This window comes from Cupressus sempervirens, chromosome 10, assembly GCF_028749045.1.
Source record: "Cupressus sempervirens isolate cs-2001-9-10 chromosome 10, ASM2874904v1, whole genome shotgun sequence".
Lineage (NCBI taxonomy): Eukaryota > Viridiplantae > Streptophyta > Pinopsida > Cupressales > Cupressaceae > Cupressus > Cupressus sempervirens.
Window position 1 is genome coordinate 701,648,832 of NC_143127.1, and position 17,733 is coordinate 701,666,564.

The window sequence follows — 17,733 nt, forward strand, 5'->3', positions numbered from 1 at the left end:
CTCCATCCTTTGTTAGAGAGTATGTATTTGCATGACCATCATGTACAACATGTCTATCAAATTGCCATGGTCTTCCCAACAATAAATGGCAGACATCCATTGGAATGATGTCACAAAGAACCTCATCATGGTAACTCCCAATCTTGAACTTCACCAAACATTGTTCACTAACCAAAACCTTATGACCATCCTTCACCCAAGAAATCTGATAGGGTTGGGTTTTTCTCCCTCTTGACTTTTAGCTTTGAAACCATCTCTTCTAACACTAAGTTGTCAGTGCTTCCACTATCAACAATCAAATCACAACATTTACACTTGCACTTGCACTTGGTATAAAAAAAACTCCTCCTTTGTCCAGGTTTAGTCTCACCACTCAGTAAGACCCTTTCATTTACTATAACCTCCCCTCTTTTTGCATCCTCTAAATGTGATGACTATGCATCCTCATCTACATCAGCAACCCTTGCTTTTCCATCAGCTCTCCTATTTGTCCTTCCATTTCTTTGAGGGAATTCAAAGGCATGATGACCTTCTTCATTGCAATGAAAATAGGTACCATGAAAGCCTCCTCTTCCTAAACCTTGTCAACATCCTCTATCTCTTCTCTTTGATCTCTAAAGTTTTGATCATGGGAGAGGTTGAAAGCCTCATTCCTCTAGTTTCAGCTAGTACCCACATCTTCATTTTTGCTCTGGTTCTCATTTTAGCCTCCAAATGACCTGCCACCACCCCTTCCTCCTTTACCATGCCCTCTTTGGCTTCCATCAAACCTTTTTCTTTTATTCTCCTCAACTTGCAGGGAAAACTAGTATGCCTCTTCAAAGCTAGTTATTCTAACTAGACTTCCTAAATGCTAGGTGTTAACCCACTAAGGTAACAAGCAACCTTCTCCTTGTTTGCTTCTACATGCCCTACCTTGACAAGAACTCGATAAAATTCTTTTTTTAGTTCCTGGATAGATTTTCTTGCTTGCTTTAACCCTTGCATTTTCTTGAACAAATCAAGCTCATAATCAATAGGAATGAATTGCTTCTTTAGTTTGTCCACCATGCAATCCCATCTTGTGATTTTCTCCTTTCCTCTTCTATTTATTTCTATTTGAATCACTTGCCACTAGATTTTGGCATGGCCTTTCATTTTGGCCTTTGTAAACTTAACCCTATCTAGGTCGTCGATATCCTCATACTCGGAATATTCCTCTAGTTCATTGATCCAATTGATCAACTCATCCGAGTTTAGACTTCTTGAAAACATACCCATGTCAATTTTAGGTCTTTTTCCAAGCTTAGCAATGACCCTAAAAAGCCTCTCGTCTACCTAGTTTAGGACTTCTCCATCTCCTTCCCCTTGTGGCCCAATATTTCCTTCTTCATTTTCTTCCTAACTTTCATCACCTATGGCAACATTCATCCCTCTACAGATCTCCTCCTACAATGCTTGGACTTTTCTTTGGAGGGCTCTAACCTTAGGAGCAATAACTCTGACCCTTCCACCATGCTCCCTTCATGGAGGCATCTTCTTGTCTCAAACCCATAACCACATAGTCCTGGTGCAAATTGCCTCATAGTCAGCGCTCTATCTACACACTCAGAAAACCTACTCTAATACCACTTGATGAAGATACAAACCACAACCAGAATGAATGAAATAGGAGAAAAGGGAAATATTATTATCAATAAAATCTAATACTAAATTTAGTACATGTTAACAAATGCAAAGACATTCCCTATGGTCTTACAATGGTCAAATCCTAGAGAGAAATCCTCCTCATAGTACCTTCTCTCAAAATCCACCAAGAACTGCCTTACAATGCCAGAAATGTTCTTAAGTAAACCCCAATTAGGTTTAGGATTAGGAATGCATTCTATAATATTCCATTTTGAATCCACCACCAAAACAAAAGGTTGTAGAAATCACATTAGAAGCCAGTGTAAAATTTAAAGAATCTAGAAATGATAGTCCAACTTTCGGGAGGCATAACTTTTGATCCAAGACTCTGATTAGTGAACCGCTTACATTTTTGGAAAGCTCTCAAAGTGCTCTATAATCCTATGGACCAGATTTGTTTTTCTCCCATTTTTTAGGCCCGTACAAGATCATTTAATGCCTCAAATCTAACTTGAAAGCACTCTTAGCAGGTCTCCAGGCAACTTAAAACTGTAATAACTTTCAAATCGTAAAGCCTTTTGACCTAATTCTTTTTCTAGAGTGTTTTAAATTAAAAATAATCATCCCTCCAACTTACACCCTCTAACTCATCATAATTATGGCTCAACTAAAAAATAACCCATTTTCTATATTGACACATAGCCCAAGGTGCTCAAAAACTCTAACCTAGAAAACCAATAGTGGAACTATGAGAGTTGGAATCTTTATTTGACCCAAATGGGTATCCAAAAATGAAAAAACTTTAAATAGAAACTAACACTAAGAATTTTTTTGGTATACAAGATTACCCTTACACTAGTGGATGCTCCTGAATCAATCTTCATACAATATTATAAGTTATATATACTTTAATTTTTAATGGATTAATACTCCTACTTTTTGTAATTTTGAATTGTTCATCGATATAGTATGTTGTAAATATCGATGATTTTCACTTGCACATATTACGACAATGTTGGGTTTACTTTCTGGTGCTTCCCCAGTTGAGCTCTTGAACCAGTTTATATATATAGATTCAGTGGCTCATCCACTTTTACCAAAAAAATAAAAATTATTAATGGATTTTTGTACTTAATTGACCAAAGAAAAAGAAAACATATAATTGAGTGACTAAAGATAAGCATGAAAAATATCCTACATGGTTGCCTTTTATGTCTATCATTACTAAAAATTTAAGAGTGAAAAGTGAACAATGTCATGGACAATTTATATCTCTGGCTGAAATTGCATTGATAAAAGTAAACAATGTAATGGGAAAATTATATCTCATTGGAAAGATGTGTTTTAATGTTTGTTCTAATTTTTGGAAGTTGTTACAAATTAAAAAGATGATGTAGCTAAGTCCATAAAAAAATTGTCATTTATCAAGTTTAATACTAATTTAAATGAAAGATAATTTTGAAATTTGATTATGTTTTCAACATCAATATTTGGAATATTTGGAATAATAATAAAATATATAAATTAAAGAAAAAAAAAAAATAGAAACATTGATATTAAAAATACACATACAATCAAATCAAATCCCATAAATTATCTATAATTCTACTTGCAGAAAGTCCTTGTGGACTTAACTTTTCATTGTAGGAGAGGTTGTCATTGACAGCATTAAACTCTTTATTTCACAGACACCAATGCACCTAGCAGAAATATTATTTTATGATACGGGTAGTCCAGATTATTATGTGACAAGTTGATCTCCATCAAAAAAGTACCAAAGATAAAACAAAGTCAATTTTTTTTTTCCAGATTCAATTTTTTTTGTTATTTTCAACTACAAACTATGCAATCATGAAGATCAAACATGAAAATTTTCAAAAAAATCCATGATCTTTTCGATCTTTTGAAATTTGGTCAACTGCACAATGTCCATGGAGAATAGCCACGTCTATTATCATCACATCACACTCAAAAGGTTTATGCTTTCACATGCTCTATTGTACTTCCAACCAATAGTGATAAACTAACTTTTGAAGTGTCATTCAATCATAAGTTTAGAATAAAGTAATCAACATGGTAAAAGATGATAATCACTGAGCGAGCTTTCACTCATCAATGCAAAACTAATAGTTGTTAACATAGATATGCACTAGTGACTAGACTACAATGGAATTTTTTTTTAAAATCACATGAAGTTAGAATGAGTGAATTAAATTGAATGAGGATCTTTTCATCTTTTCTATGCCACCTACATCTTCAGATAAAAGTAGACAAGATGTAGTCCAAGTATAAAGGAGATTATATAGGCACACTACAAACAAAAAGAAGACTATTGTTCTTTTTATGTTATGCGTCTTTATCTGAACCTTCATTGGAAAAGAATTTATTTTATGTTTGTAATGAACTTTGAGACCATTATAAATCAAGAGCTCTTGGTCAGCTAGAGTCCCTCTCTTTTATAGAAATCATAGAAATAATGAAGTTGGAGAGTATCATAAATTAAATTAAACTTGAATGGAGTAAAATATGTAGCTAAATGTAGAATAGTTTCTATGTTTTAAAAATAGTAATCAATCATTTGTGAAAATAAGGTTAATCACAAAAAGCAGAAAACATGAGCATGCTTCTATTTTAATCAATTAATCACTCACTTTATTTATTCACATAATCTATATATTTAAAATAGAGAAAAATAGAATAAAAAGATTACAAAAAGGTTATATTAACAATATAATATAACAAGATAAAATAATACTTTAGAAAAACAAAAGTAAGTAATTGAAAAAAATTATTTGAAAATTGAATTAAAAAATCATGAAAATAGAGAATAAAAGATTCAAAATAAAATAAAAATCATTAAAATTCAATATACTTTTAAATAACCTTTAAAATTTTAGAATTCTAAAACTTTGTAATTCTAACTTTGTACTTTTAAATAGTCTTTTACAAATCTACATTATAACTCTTTTGCATATGAATTGTGTAGGAGTATGATGATCTTATAATGATTGGTCATGAGAGGCCATTGATGATACATAGGCACAACAATCCATGAGGTACAAATTTTTGGCTATTTAGTTGGTGCCATCTTTCACCATACGTGTCAAGTAAATTCAACAAACTGATTATTTTTTCTGTTCTGTTTGGATTGCTAGCTATTGGACATAATTTGTGTCGGTGTTTTTGGAAATCTTCTGCAGTCAATTTTGGATTGGGGTTTTATTGTTTGCATGGCAAGGCTTGGGATTTCTTCTTCGTTGGTGAGAATAGATGGTTCTTCTCCAACTATGCATGCAATGCGATCTGAATCATTTTATTCAGGGGAGAGCTCCAAGCTGAAAAAAGTTAATGGTTGTTTTCTGCATAGCCATGATCGCCCTGTTCTGGTTATTCCTCCAACGACTGTAATGGAGGACATCGATTATTGGACCAAGCATGCTTTGATATGCAAATTTCTTGGAATCCAAATTTCCCTATCCGCTCTTGAGGCATGGATCTATCGCTCATGGCAGGTGGAAGGCGATATGGAGATTATGTTGGCAAGGAATAGTTATTTTTTTGTTGTATTCTCTTGCATGTCTGATCATGATCGTGTTTTTGAAGGAGGCCCTTATTTCTACAACCATGTGGGGTTATTTGTAGAACCTTGGCATTCAAGTTTTAATTCTGCTGAGGATCTCCCTTCAACAATGCCAGTTTGGGTTCGCTTGCCTCGTCTTCGCTTGGAATTTTGGCATGAAGACATCCTTCAAAAAATTGCTGCTTTGTTGGGGAAGCCGGCTGCGATCGCACATCAATCCCTCAATAAAAAGGTTATTTCTTGTGCTAGAATTTGTGTTGAAATTAATTTGAATAACCCATTACTAGATTCTTTGGAAATTTGTCTACGGGATTCTTCTTGGGTGCAGCAGTTAGATTATGAATCCCTCCCTTTTCATTGCCAAATTTGTCATGAGTATGGTCATTTACAATGTCAGTGCCCCCCTAACTCGAGTTTCAAAGGAGTGGATGGTTCTACAGCTAGCAATGCTGGTGGTTTGGCAGATACTACAGGGAAAGGACAATCTCAAATGGCTAATACTACCAAGGGGATGAATCCACAAGATGCTACAGGTAAGGGTAAGGCTCAAATGCAGGATAAGGATGGATTTACCCTTGTTCACCCTCAAGCTAAGGGACGTGGTCAAAAGAGAGCTTTGAAAGAAAGATTATCTGATTCAGGTTTTAACCGCTTTGAGGTGCTGGATAGTATGGTTCTAGAGGAGGGTATTCCTCCTCCTATCTCTTCTGATCCAGTTTGCCCAGATGAGAGATCTATTCCTAATGATGCTAGTGGGGCATCCCAAGTTGTATTATATCAGAACTGTGAGGTCGCTGTAGCTCCTGTGACAGAGGCTCTGGTGACTCCTGCAGTGTTGGAGGATAATGATGTTGTTTTGGCTGACTTGTTTAAGGATGTGCTACCATCAGGTAAGGGAAAGGGATCTCCTCTCCCCTTGGGGTTGTTGCCTCGACCCTTTAAGCAAGCTTCTTCTACTCCCCCTCTAAGGAGTGGGCGCAAATTAGACCAAGAGAAGATTAAACTCACAGGAGATATATTGATTGAGTCTGTTTCAGTGAAACCTTTGGATTCTCATTTTCCCAATTCTACCCAATGATGATTATTCTCTCTTGGAATGTAAGGGGGTTGAATAGCATCCCTAGACAAAAGGCTATTCATAACTTGGTGGTTGATCATAGTCCTAATTTTTTTTTTATCCAAGAGACTAAGCTCTCTGTGGAGTCTATGGTCCAACATGCCTCTAGTATTTGGTCTCGTGGCCAATGCCAGTGTGTTGGGGTAACAGGAAATGCTGGGGGTTTAGCTATATTTTGGGATCCTCAAAAAATTTCTCCTCTTGGATAGATGTCTTCTCGCTCAGCTCTCTCTATGGTAGCTTCTGCTCTAGACTCAGGAGAGGTAATCATGGTTACTAATGTGTATGCACCTGTTGATCTTGTGGGAAAGGAGGAACTTTGGGAACATATTCAATATGTTAGAAATTGTCATCCTTATCATCCTTGGGTGTTAGCAGTGGACTTCAATTCAGTTTTAAGTCTGGAGGAGAAGCATGGTGGTTTGGCTAGATTGGGGCCTTCTTCTGCTCTTCTTCGGCAACACATATCTCTTTTGCATCTCTCTGATGTTAAGCCTTCTAATGGTCTCTATACTTGGAATAATCGCAGGACTGGTGTTGCTGCTATCTCAGAATGTCTGGATAGATTTCTTGTTTCTTGCTTCTGGGTTAGTGGCACCCTTACTATCTCTTCAGAAATCCTTAATTGGAGGGGTTCAGATCATTGGCCAATCAAATTTTCTGCTATAGGGGCTTATGTTTCGAAGCATCCTCCTTTTAAGTTCTAGTTGATGTGGCTTCGTGACTCCTCTCTTCATGATTTTGTTTTTTCTTGGTGGAATGATGGTGCTCCTGCATATGGTACTGCAATGTTCTCATTTTCTAAAAGGCTTCAATATGTTAAAAGGCAGCTCAAGATATGGAATAGGGAATGCTTTGGGAACCTTCACTTTATGAAGAGGCTTGCTCAAGAAGATCTTGATGTCATCACAAGGGAGATTAGAGATCGAGGTTTCTCAGAGGATCTTGGCAAGGCTAAATCCCTTGCTTCTAGAGCTCTAGAAGAATGGGAACTTCAAGAGGAATTTTTTTGGAAGCAAAAGGCTAGAGTTGATTGGCTCCAGGAAGGTGATCAAAACACTTCCTTTTTCGATAAAACAGTGCAATCTCGTCGGAATCAGAGCACTATCTCTTCTTTGGTTAATTCTCAAGGTATCCAACTAAATTCCTTGCCAGCTTTATTCCAGGAGGCTATTTGGTACTTCTCTACCCTCTTCTCTGAGGACTCTCCTCTTGCTGATAATGAAGAAAATATTATTTTGTCCTGTATTCCTTCCCTTATCACTCAGGAAATGAATGATTATCTCATGCATCCTATCTCTTTGGAAGAGCTGGAGGAGGTGGTCTTTGGCATGCCTAAGGGGAAGGCTCCTGGTCCTGATGGCTTTCCAGTTGAATTCTTTTAGGAATTTTGGGACATCATTAATCATGATTTGTTGGAGGTGGTTAAAGAATCCTATGCTAGCAAGCAGATGCTTTGAGCTTTGAACTCTACATTCTTGACTCTTATTCCTAAGAGAGAGGGTGCTAATCAATTGGAGTTTTTAGACCAATTGCCTTATGTAATGTGGTTTACAAAGTTATTACTAAGTTGATTGCTGAGAGACTGAAAAGGTGGCTTCCCATTATTATCTCATAAGAACAAGGTGGTTTTGTTGCTGGCAGACAAATTTTGGATGGAGTGGTTATTGCTACTAAGGCTATTCACTCTATGGCTACTTCAAGGGAGAGAGCCATGTTTGTTAAGATGGATATGGCTAAGGCCTATGCTAGAGTTAAATGGAGCTTCCTAAGGATTATTCTTCTTTCTTTTGGATTTAGCTCTAACTGGGTGAGTTGGATTATGAGTTGTGTTACTTCTACCTCTTTTTCTATTCTTATTAATGGTCAACCTTCTCAACTATTTGGTGCTTCTAGAGGCCTCCACCAGGGTGACCCTCTCTCCCCATATCTATTCATCATCATGGCTGAAGGCTTGGGTAGATTCATTAAGCATCAGGTGTCCCAGAATTCTATTCAAGGCTGGTGGTGGGGTAATGGCTTACCTTCTCTTTCCCATCTTCAATTTTTTGATGATTCTGCTCTTGCCAATCTTGCTAGGATCAAGGAAGTTGAAGCCTTTTGACATGCTTTGGACATTTATTTGGCAGCTTCAGGCCAGAAAGTTAATGAGCACAAATCTTCCATTTACTTTTTTAACACTCCTGATTCTATTCAGCACAGGATTGTTGGTATCCTACGATTTCAGATAGGATCACTTCCTTTGACTTATCTTGGCATTCCTATTGCTATTTCTAGGCAGCCACGTCTCTTCTAGAAAAATTTGATTACCAAGCTTCAAGATAAGGTAAATCATTGGACTTATAGATGGATTTCTACTTCTGCCCGGGTTACTCTTCTTCAAGCTGTTATCCAAGCTCTTCCTACTTATAGAAGCATGGTTCACACTGCACCTATTTACTTTCTCAAGGAGTTTAATGCTTTTTCTCGACAATTCCTTTGGAGTGGTAATTTGCGTAGTACTAAATGGAGTTTGGTTAATTGGGCAACTATTTGTAAGCCTAAAAAGGAGGGTGGTCTTGGTCTTCGATCTGCTCTATTGAGTAGTGAAGCTTTGGCTGCTAACCTTTATTGGCGATGGTGCTCTAGATCTTGTTGCTCAGTATCGAGCTCCTTGTTGAGCTCTCCTTGTTATATTCCTTTCTATCTTAATAAATTTTTACCCCTCTTTTTGCAAAAAAAAATTCAACAAACTTCCTAGAAAACAAACATTAATTTCATTCTTATCACTCCTTTTTTCCCCCTTTTTCCATTCCATAAAATACTATTATTTCCCTAGGAAAATGGCCATAGGCCAATGAGAATTAAGAAACTAGATCACTGTAAATCAATTAAAAAATACATTATGCTCTAAACCTTAGTTTTGAATATATTTTTGTCACTAAAAAATTAATAGCAATTAGAATGGGGTGTCTAATGAAAATATTAGTTCCCTACCTTATAGAAGGCAAGGACTAAAAATACCCACTTGTCTATATCAATTGTGTTTTAGTTTGTTGTTTAGACATTTCCAAGCTTTGAGGTGGGACATAATAGAGAACCCAAAGCATTTTCAATGAATAAAAAATTTATTATAATAATAAAACCTCTACCAACTTAATAAAACCTAGTCCTACAATTTAGGTACAAATAATGATCAACCTTAAGAATAATATACTATGAAGGAAAAGGAATTGTATAAGTGCAATGAGAAATTATTTTACTAATTACACATATTTTTGAAACTTGAAATTATCAAAATTTATGTTTTTATATTCAACTATGCGATGATTTTCAAAATTAACGTTATGGATTACAAAGTGGATTTCATTGTGAGATATTTTTATATTAATGTTACAAAGTGTGATCTAGAAAATTTGATGCAAAAATCATCATACAATCGAATCAAGAAACATAAATTTGATAGTCTCATATAGATTTTAGAAATATTCTTGTTCTTACACTAAACTATGTGTGTTTTAAATTCTCACCAACACTGAAAGTATAGAAACCTGAAGTGCCTATTTTGTGAATTTATTAATTAAATAAAAATTATAGAACCATTGTTATGTGATTTGTTAGTGCTTATATTTGGCTACATAGTTTCAACCGAATATTCATTATTTTTGAAATTAAGAAGTAGCCAAAATGGGGACTGACCAAAAAATATAAGAGAACAACTATCCCGACATTAGTTGGTATTAACTATCACAAGATTACCCCACCACCTTTCAAATTTTTGAAAAGCTATCCATACCCATAACAAGAAAGTAAATACTACCATAAGCATCAAGAGTCTTATCAATATACAAAATCATGGCCATCAGATAAATATTGGCTCTATTATTAGTTAGAGATAGAAACTAAAAATGGCCCAAAGACACAAAGTATAACTGAACATCATGATTTACAAAACAAAATCTAATCACATTCCTCAAATTTCCTATCAGCAATCAAAGCTGGTCATCGGCCAAGAAGCCAGATGGGGCACTGTTTGTCTCATCTCCACCTCCTTGGTCCCTTAGTCTTGGTTGGCTTGCATGAGGTGGAGCATGGTGACAACCAAGTGCATGACACGAACTGAGAAATTTGCCACCCTATCCAACTTGTCCTTGATGTCCTTGTTCCTCTTAACTAACTTTGTAATTGGTTTTTCCAATTTCTCCACCCCTTCTTTGTGCTCTCACGTTTGGTCATGGTGTCTTTCTGCTAAGTGTGATCTATTGGTTGTTAATTCTACATAATTTTTTTCTGTAATTTAATTAAATGACATTTTATATCAATCAACATTTGAGGGAAAACTCATTGCAGCATATATGATGTTTACATGCCTTGGGATTTTTTTAAAGGTTAAATTTGATTATTTTCATGATTTATGGGAAATATTTTCCTCAACAATATATTATAAACCTAAAAAATAATTATAAAATGAGTTCTATTCTAATCTAGCTATCATTAACTAGTGTAATGTTGGGATGGAATTTTCATTAAATCATTCAACATCTTTTCTAAGTCATTTAGCAACACATTAAAATCATTCACCACTTTCCAAAATTTCCCAACATTACATTAAAATCATTGGAGCCATAATTTCTAAACACCTTAGTATGTGTTGTCAAGGCTTTTGAGGCCACACCATACTACATGTTGTCAAGGATTTTGAGGCCACACCATACTAACCTAGGTATGTGCAGGATCATGGTCAACCAAACTATGCTCTTAAGTGACAATAAAAAATCAAAAAATCAGGGTTATGTCAACTTGATGTGCAATTTTCTACTTGTTGTTAACTTTATATCAAAAAGTTGAGAGACAATAATCTCTAGTAAATTGAATCTAGTTTCTAAATTACTAGGACTTATCTCGAAGAAATAAAAATTGATTGGTCAAAATTTTGAATTTTAATGCAATATTACAAAAATTTAAGAACAAAAATAAGAAGTAGATGTATGTCTGACCACCTTATTCAAAATTAAATGATAATATTTTTTAATAATATTCTAGATATAAGTAGTAGACTTGTGCCCATATGTGACACATATTTTTTGGTATTTTTATTCTAAATAAATAATAATTAATTAATTTTTAACTTTAGTATTTTTGGAATAAAAAACTCTCATGTCTCACCACCTTAACTAATTCAAAACTCAACAAAATTCAATTTTTCATTTTTTTCCTTATAGTAGAAGAAACACAGAATGTGATGCATCTTTTGGATTTAAAAAATGTTGTACCATTTGAAAGTTATAGTTGTTTTTCAAGTAGTGTGTTAGTCAACACTTTATATGTAACTCCATTAGAAATAAGTAATAATTACTTACTAAACTCATAATTTGACAAACCTTATATTTGTGGAAAGATAAGAACATTCTTAAGAAACCCTTTTCATTTCATCAAATTTTGGTGAAACAAAAGTCTTCAGCTACATGTTTGAAGTAAAAATTACATAAAAACAGGCCAAAAGCACATTTTTAGGATGTTTCTAAAGTTGACCATATAGGTTTGGTATCAAAAGACATAGTAGACCTTATAAATATATTAATTGATTTCATTTAGTATTAGTGTGGGTGGGAAAAAAAGTTGGAATAGATTTTTAAATGGTTTGAGATATTTCAGAAATACAGATTTTTCAAATCGCCACTTTTTGGCAAATCATGATCCTACACATACCCACCAGTAAAAATTATGATTTTTTTCATTATTTAGGGAGATGCATTCTTTCATCATTTCTCCATACGTCATCTAGGTTTTCAACCATTTGATTTTTTTTGGTTTGTAATATGAAATGTAGTGTGACTTCATTTTTATTTCATAAATCATTCATCACTTCTCTATATTATGTGGAGGCTTTGAGTCGTTTGGTTTGTTTTTGTTTAAAATATGAATGTAATGTGATTGTATTATTGTTTCAAGAATACAAATTCTCCACTACTAAGTCAAGATTCCCACCAAAATAAAATACACCATGCTTCCAAAAAGATTATGTTTAAGAAATAGGTGGACAAGATTTCCCACTAAAAAGCAACATGTCTATGATGTTTAATGGTATTTACTTTGGGGCTAATTTGTGTTCAAAGAAATTTTTTATCTATATATTAATCTATTGGAGGTGCTCGGTGGCCATTGTGATTTTAAAGGTATGTGATGCATTGCACTGGATTTTTCATTAGGGCTCATTTAGTTACAAGCATAGGAACAAAAAATTAAAATGGAAAATAGGAATGGGAGTGGGAATGGAGAATGAGAATCCCATTCTTCTTTTATTTTCCTAAAATGTATTTAGGAATTCATATAGAGGGACGAGATAAAACTTTCAACTGAGGCACCGCCTACACAATCCTTCCTCAATCCCCAATTTGTTTTGTAAATCCTTTAGGAAATACCACCACTTTTCCTTGAGCTATGTTAGGTTGTATCACCCGCATAAAATTGCTTCCCTCCAAAAGAAAAAAAATACCAATAAATACAGAAACTCACCCCCAAAAGCTTTTACTCGTCAATGGTTGGGAGGGAGGTCATAGGAATAGTGAGAAAGAAAATTTTGAAACCCCTGTTGCTGCAACTCAAAAAAATGCCAAATAATGGAAAGAAACTTGTATAATTTCATACAACAGATATATAAAAGGATATTACATATATCAGCAACTTGGTGAGAATTCAAGCAACTCTAACATAGAACCTCCATTAGGGCTTGTGTCATTAGAAGTTTTCAATGTTCTATTAAGTGTAGAATTTGAAATAGGACTTCTATATTGTTGTGTGGGTAGATCTCCTACTCGATTATTTGAATTTCTTGTTGCTTCTTGCCTACACATATAGAAAAAAGATAAACAATCATCTCTATTAAAAAATCACAGTGATCCCTTCTACTCATCCATGGTTAGGAGGTAGGCTATTGGGAATAGTGAGAAAGTAGATCTGTAAACCCTCCTACTACAACTCATTAGAAATGACTGAGAGGTGGAATAATGGCATCTCTGCAGTTGGAGCAACCCCAAATATTCCTATTCTCCATTCTAATAATAGGTATTGTTGGGAATGTACATATGCTCATTTTGGGGCTAAAATGAAATACATATTCCTATTCCACATTCTCATTCCATGCAACAAATGAAGAATACAATCAGATATTATGTCATGTCCCCTTTTCAAATAATTAAAAATAATAATCTTTGCTAAGGCAGGCAGGCCCAAAAAGGCGAAGTTTCAACAAAAGGAGATAATCTTTGGAAGTGAATGGACTAATAAATAAAAATTATTATTAAAATATGTTTTATTAACCCCTCTTGGACATGAGTTAGGGTTATTCCCTCTTTAAGGGGTTTGGAGGCATTCTGGGCTTATTCCAGAACTTGATTTTTGCTCATTTCTTTGTTATTCTTTAGAGGCTGCCAAACCTGTGGAGAAGGAGACCCAAGAACGGGAGTTTGCAGGTTTCCAGGGAGACCCAAGAATGGGAGTTTGCAGGTTTCTAGGAAGGCTAAGGATGGGATTTTGAAGCCATTCCATGTGCATGCTCATACAGAGTTTTCCTTTGTGCTGAACAGTGCAGATTTGTGGGTTTTCGGTTGTGTTTTTTGGTATGAGTTGGGTGTTTTTAGTTGAGTATTTCATATCAGTTTGGGTTTCTGCTGTATATCATAATTTTAAATGTTAAAATAGAGCTGAATATATGTATTGAGACATGATTAAACTTTTGAGATAGATTATTAGTGTTTTGTGGTGTTTTCGAGCATTTTTGGTGTTAATTTCGGGAGCCCGATGAGCATAGTTTTTGTCCTACATTTGTGAGCTGTTGTGTAAAGGCTATACAGATCTAGAAATCTCATTTTTTAGGCCATTATGCTGCTAAAATTTCTGTAAAAATTTCCATTTTCATATTTATTAATAATTTGTGAAGTTGTGAAGTTTTTGGCACTATTTTGGACATACCCGATTTGGGTTTATTTGAGAAATTGGTGGATCTTTGTAATATTGGTTGTTTGGTTTTAAAAATCTGATTTGAGGCTTGAAATATCATGTAAAATCAGTAAAGGGAAATTTCAGTGGTATCAGAGCCATGATCTTGCCAGCCTAAGGATTTGTAGAAGTTTGCATGTCAGTTTTGACAACTACCCAGATCTTGCATGTTAGTTTTGACAACTACCCAGATCTTGCATGTTAGTTTTGATAACTACCTAGATCTTGCATGTTGTTTCCAATCAGCTGGATGTCAAAATTTATGGTTGCATGCTACTTCTAATCATTTTCATGTTAGTTCTTGGTGAAATTGGTGGTTGCATGTTGCTTCTAATCAGCTGCATGTCAAAATTTATGGTTGCATGCAACTAAGTGAAAGAGAAAAGAGATATTTACAGTGAGAAAAGAATAAAGAAATTTTGATCAAACCTCTAGTTGAAAGTAAAAGTACAAAATCCAAGGAAGGGAAAAGTATGGCTAATCCAGATGAGATGGCAAAAAAATTCTTCCAAGACATCGAAAATACTCAGAAGCAAACAGTGGATAGTTTGGCAGAAACTAGAGAGGCTTTGCGAATATTGATAGAAAAACTACAAGGAGTTGTAACTATTAATGAGAAAGGGAGCACTTCAGAGGAGCCAAGAAAAATGAAATCCACACCATCTAAATCAACCAAAACTATTTTCTTTCCTGCAGATGAGCCACCAGTACCAAATCCAGCCATTAATCCTGTGGAAGAGGTTACAGGTAACTTGATTACATTAAGAGCTACTTACAATGGCTTAGATGATGACTTTTGTAGTTTGATTCCTTTTAGAGAATATGTGGATATGATGAACACTTTGATGCCCAAGAAAGAGTATAGAAGGGAGCATGACATAAGTGGAAGAGAGCTCAAAAATAAAATAAGCAAGTTTATAGCACCTACTTTTGATGGAACAAATAAAATTTCAGCTAGAGCATGACTTTTTTGAGAGAGAGTATCAGGAACAGTTAGATGCTTCGACACATGAGGTTGAGACTGGTAGTACTTCACATGATTTGTCTAGCCAGCTAAAAGTGAACAAAGATAGTATTTTGACTTTATTATCTCATCATGACAGGTATGTGGAGTTAGTTGGTATTGGTAATATTACTCAGGTGAGGAGTTTTCTTGAGTTACTAGCTTATTATAGTTTACGTATATGGACTAGAGATTGTTATATTGGCATTTGGGATTTAGTTGACTAGAAATATTTAACACTTTTTGGTAGCAGTGATTGTTTGGGTGCTATCATGGATTTGATTATCAGATTGCACGGTGTTTTCTTTTCTTGTGCCAGGAGCTTATCCGATGTTGGTATTAGTTTTTATACACTGATGTTGGGCTTTGTTCATATATCCAGTCAACCATACTTGCTAGAATGTTTTGATGATCTTTCATATTTGGCAGTGTGTATAGATGAGTCCCAGGATCATATTGGCATTGATGACATGTAGGAGGATCCAGTGGGCAGTTGTGAAGACTTAGTTTCCTTGGGTACAGAGGGGTTGGACAGCACTGCTATAGTTTTTGATACTCCGTATGTTGATATGAGCTTTAGATTTGATTCACAAGATATGGATTGTAATACTCTAGAGACTAGTAACTTTGAGGATACTCCTTTAGATAGTGCATCAGAGGAGGTTTGTAGGAGACAGTCAAGCCAGTGCCATCATGTGTCTAATCAGTTGAGAGTTAGTGACCAAGACATTTCTATCACTTGCCAGCATTTCGATGTTGCTAGTCAGTTGTTAGTAGTTTATGGATGGGGTTCTCCTACTAGTGATGATCAGGAAGGCAGTTATCTTTCCTTGATAGAGTTCCACTCTTTATGGGAGGCTATCCAAATTTTGAGACAGGATTATATGCAGTTGGTAGCCGATAGAGATTATCTTATGGAATGAGGAAGTACAACATACGATGCATTGTTGGCCAAGGAAGATGAGGTGAGTGAGTTTACTCAGCAGCTTGAGGTGACTTCTGAGATTCTTGAGAGTACACAGTTGGCTTTCAAGGAGTCACAGTTTCATTTGGATAAGGTGACCATGGAGTTAGAGTGACTACAGTCTTTACCTAATTCTATACAGTCACAAGCTGTGATGTTTGGTGATTCGAGGATGTCCATGGCCGAGATTGTCAGAGACAGTGGAGATGGGGATGCATCCATCCTTGATACTAACATTGGCATATCAGGTTCATTCCCACTAGAGTCAGGTTTAGTTGAGTTGGGTGTTGTAGCAGATTGTTGTATGCCTAACATGGTGGTGGCCTCTAGTACTGATGGCACAGAGACTAGAGATGTATCAAAGATCATGTGTGATGTTGGTGAGTCAGCAATTGGCATGGTTCCTACTAGTAATACTAATTTCTTGGTGATATCTTCGGAGGTAGTAGTAAGTTCCAACATGGTTAATGATCAATTGCAGTTAGTTTCATCTCGATTATAGTCTAAGCCACTGACTGAGATTGGCGCATTCTATCGGCATTACACTATGAGGTACGCTCATCAATTTACCTTTGATGACCATGTTGATGAGATGATGATACAAAGATGTACTTTGGTTCCTAGTGCTTATCATCAGTTATGGGACAGTTTGATGCCTCAAGATGAGAGTTGTGATGGGCATGACATGGTGATAGGTTCTGCAGTTGGCAGCTTGATAATATGTGACTTAGAGCAGGAGTTTGGGAGTGATGCTTCAGTGGGTGTTGTTATTGATTCTACTCCTTCGGCTATGACATCTCCTGACTTAGCTAGTGATCAGTCACAGTGGGTTGTATCACTTGTTCATGGTGAGTTGTTGACTGAGGTTGGTTTTTTTAATCAACATTATATTGCAGGGTATGTACATCAGTTAGCATTTGATCCTTATTTTGAGGAGTTGATGACAGGCAAATTTGGTTTGGGTTCCATTTCTTACTCTTTATCTTGTAATGTCTTTTCACCATCAGCAGTGCATGGGAGTTATGGTTATGAGATAGTGGCCGGTGATTTGTAGAGTTGTGTTGACTGTAGGAGTTGTACAGTGTGTGGATTATCCATACTTGGTATAATTTCTTTTGACAGCGTTCACCATTGTTGCAGAGTTGGATTGTACATTTCGTATAGGCTAGTGGGATGCGTTCATGGTATTTACTATGTTGGTAGTTTGATTTGTCCACTTTACTTGGGTTTTGATGTTCTAAGAGTTTGTGTCTCATGGGTTTCTAACTGTGGAAGTGGTGATTTTGGAGTTTGGTTGAGCTGTAATTGTCAGTTTGATTATGGATTCCTCTTGGTCATATTGCAGAGGATATTGCAGGAGCCTGTGTTAATTGGCAGTAGTATAGTTCATGACTACATTTGGGATGCAGGTGGATTGATTGGTTTATTGTTCAGCCATTGCTTTAGGAAAAGAAATTTTTGGGAGGGAAGGACTTGTCATGTCC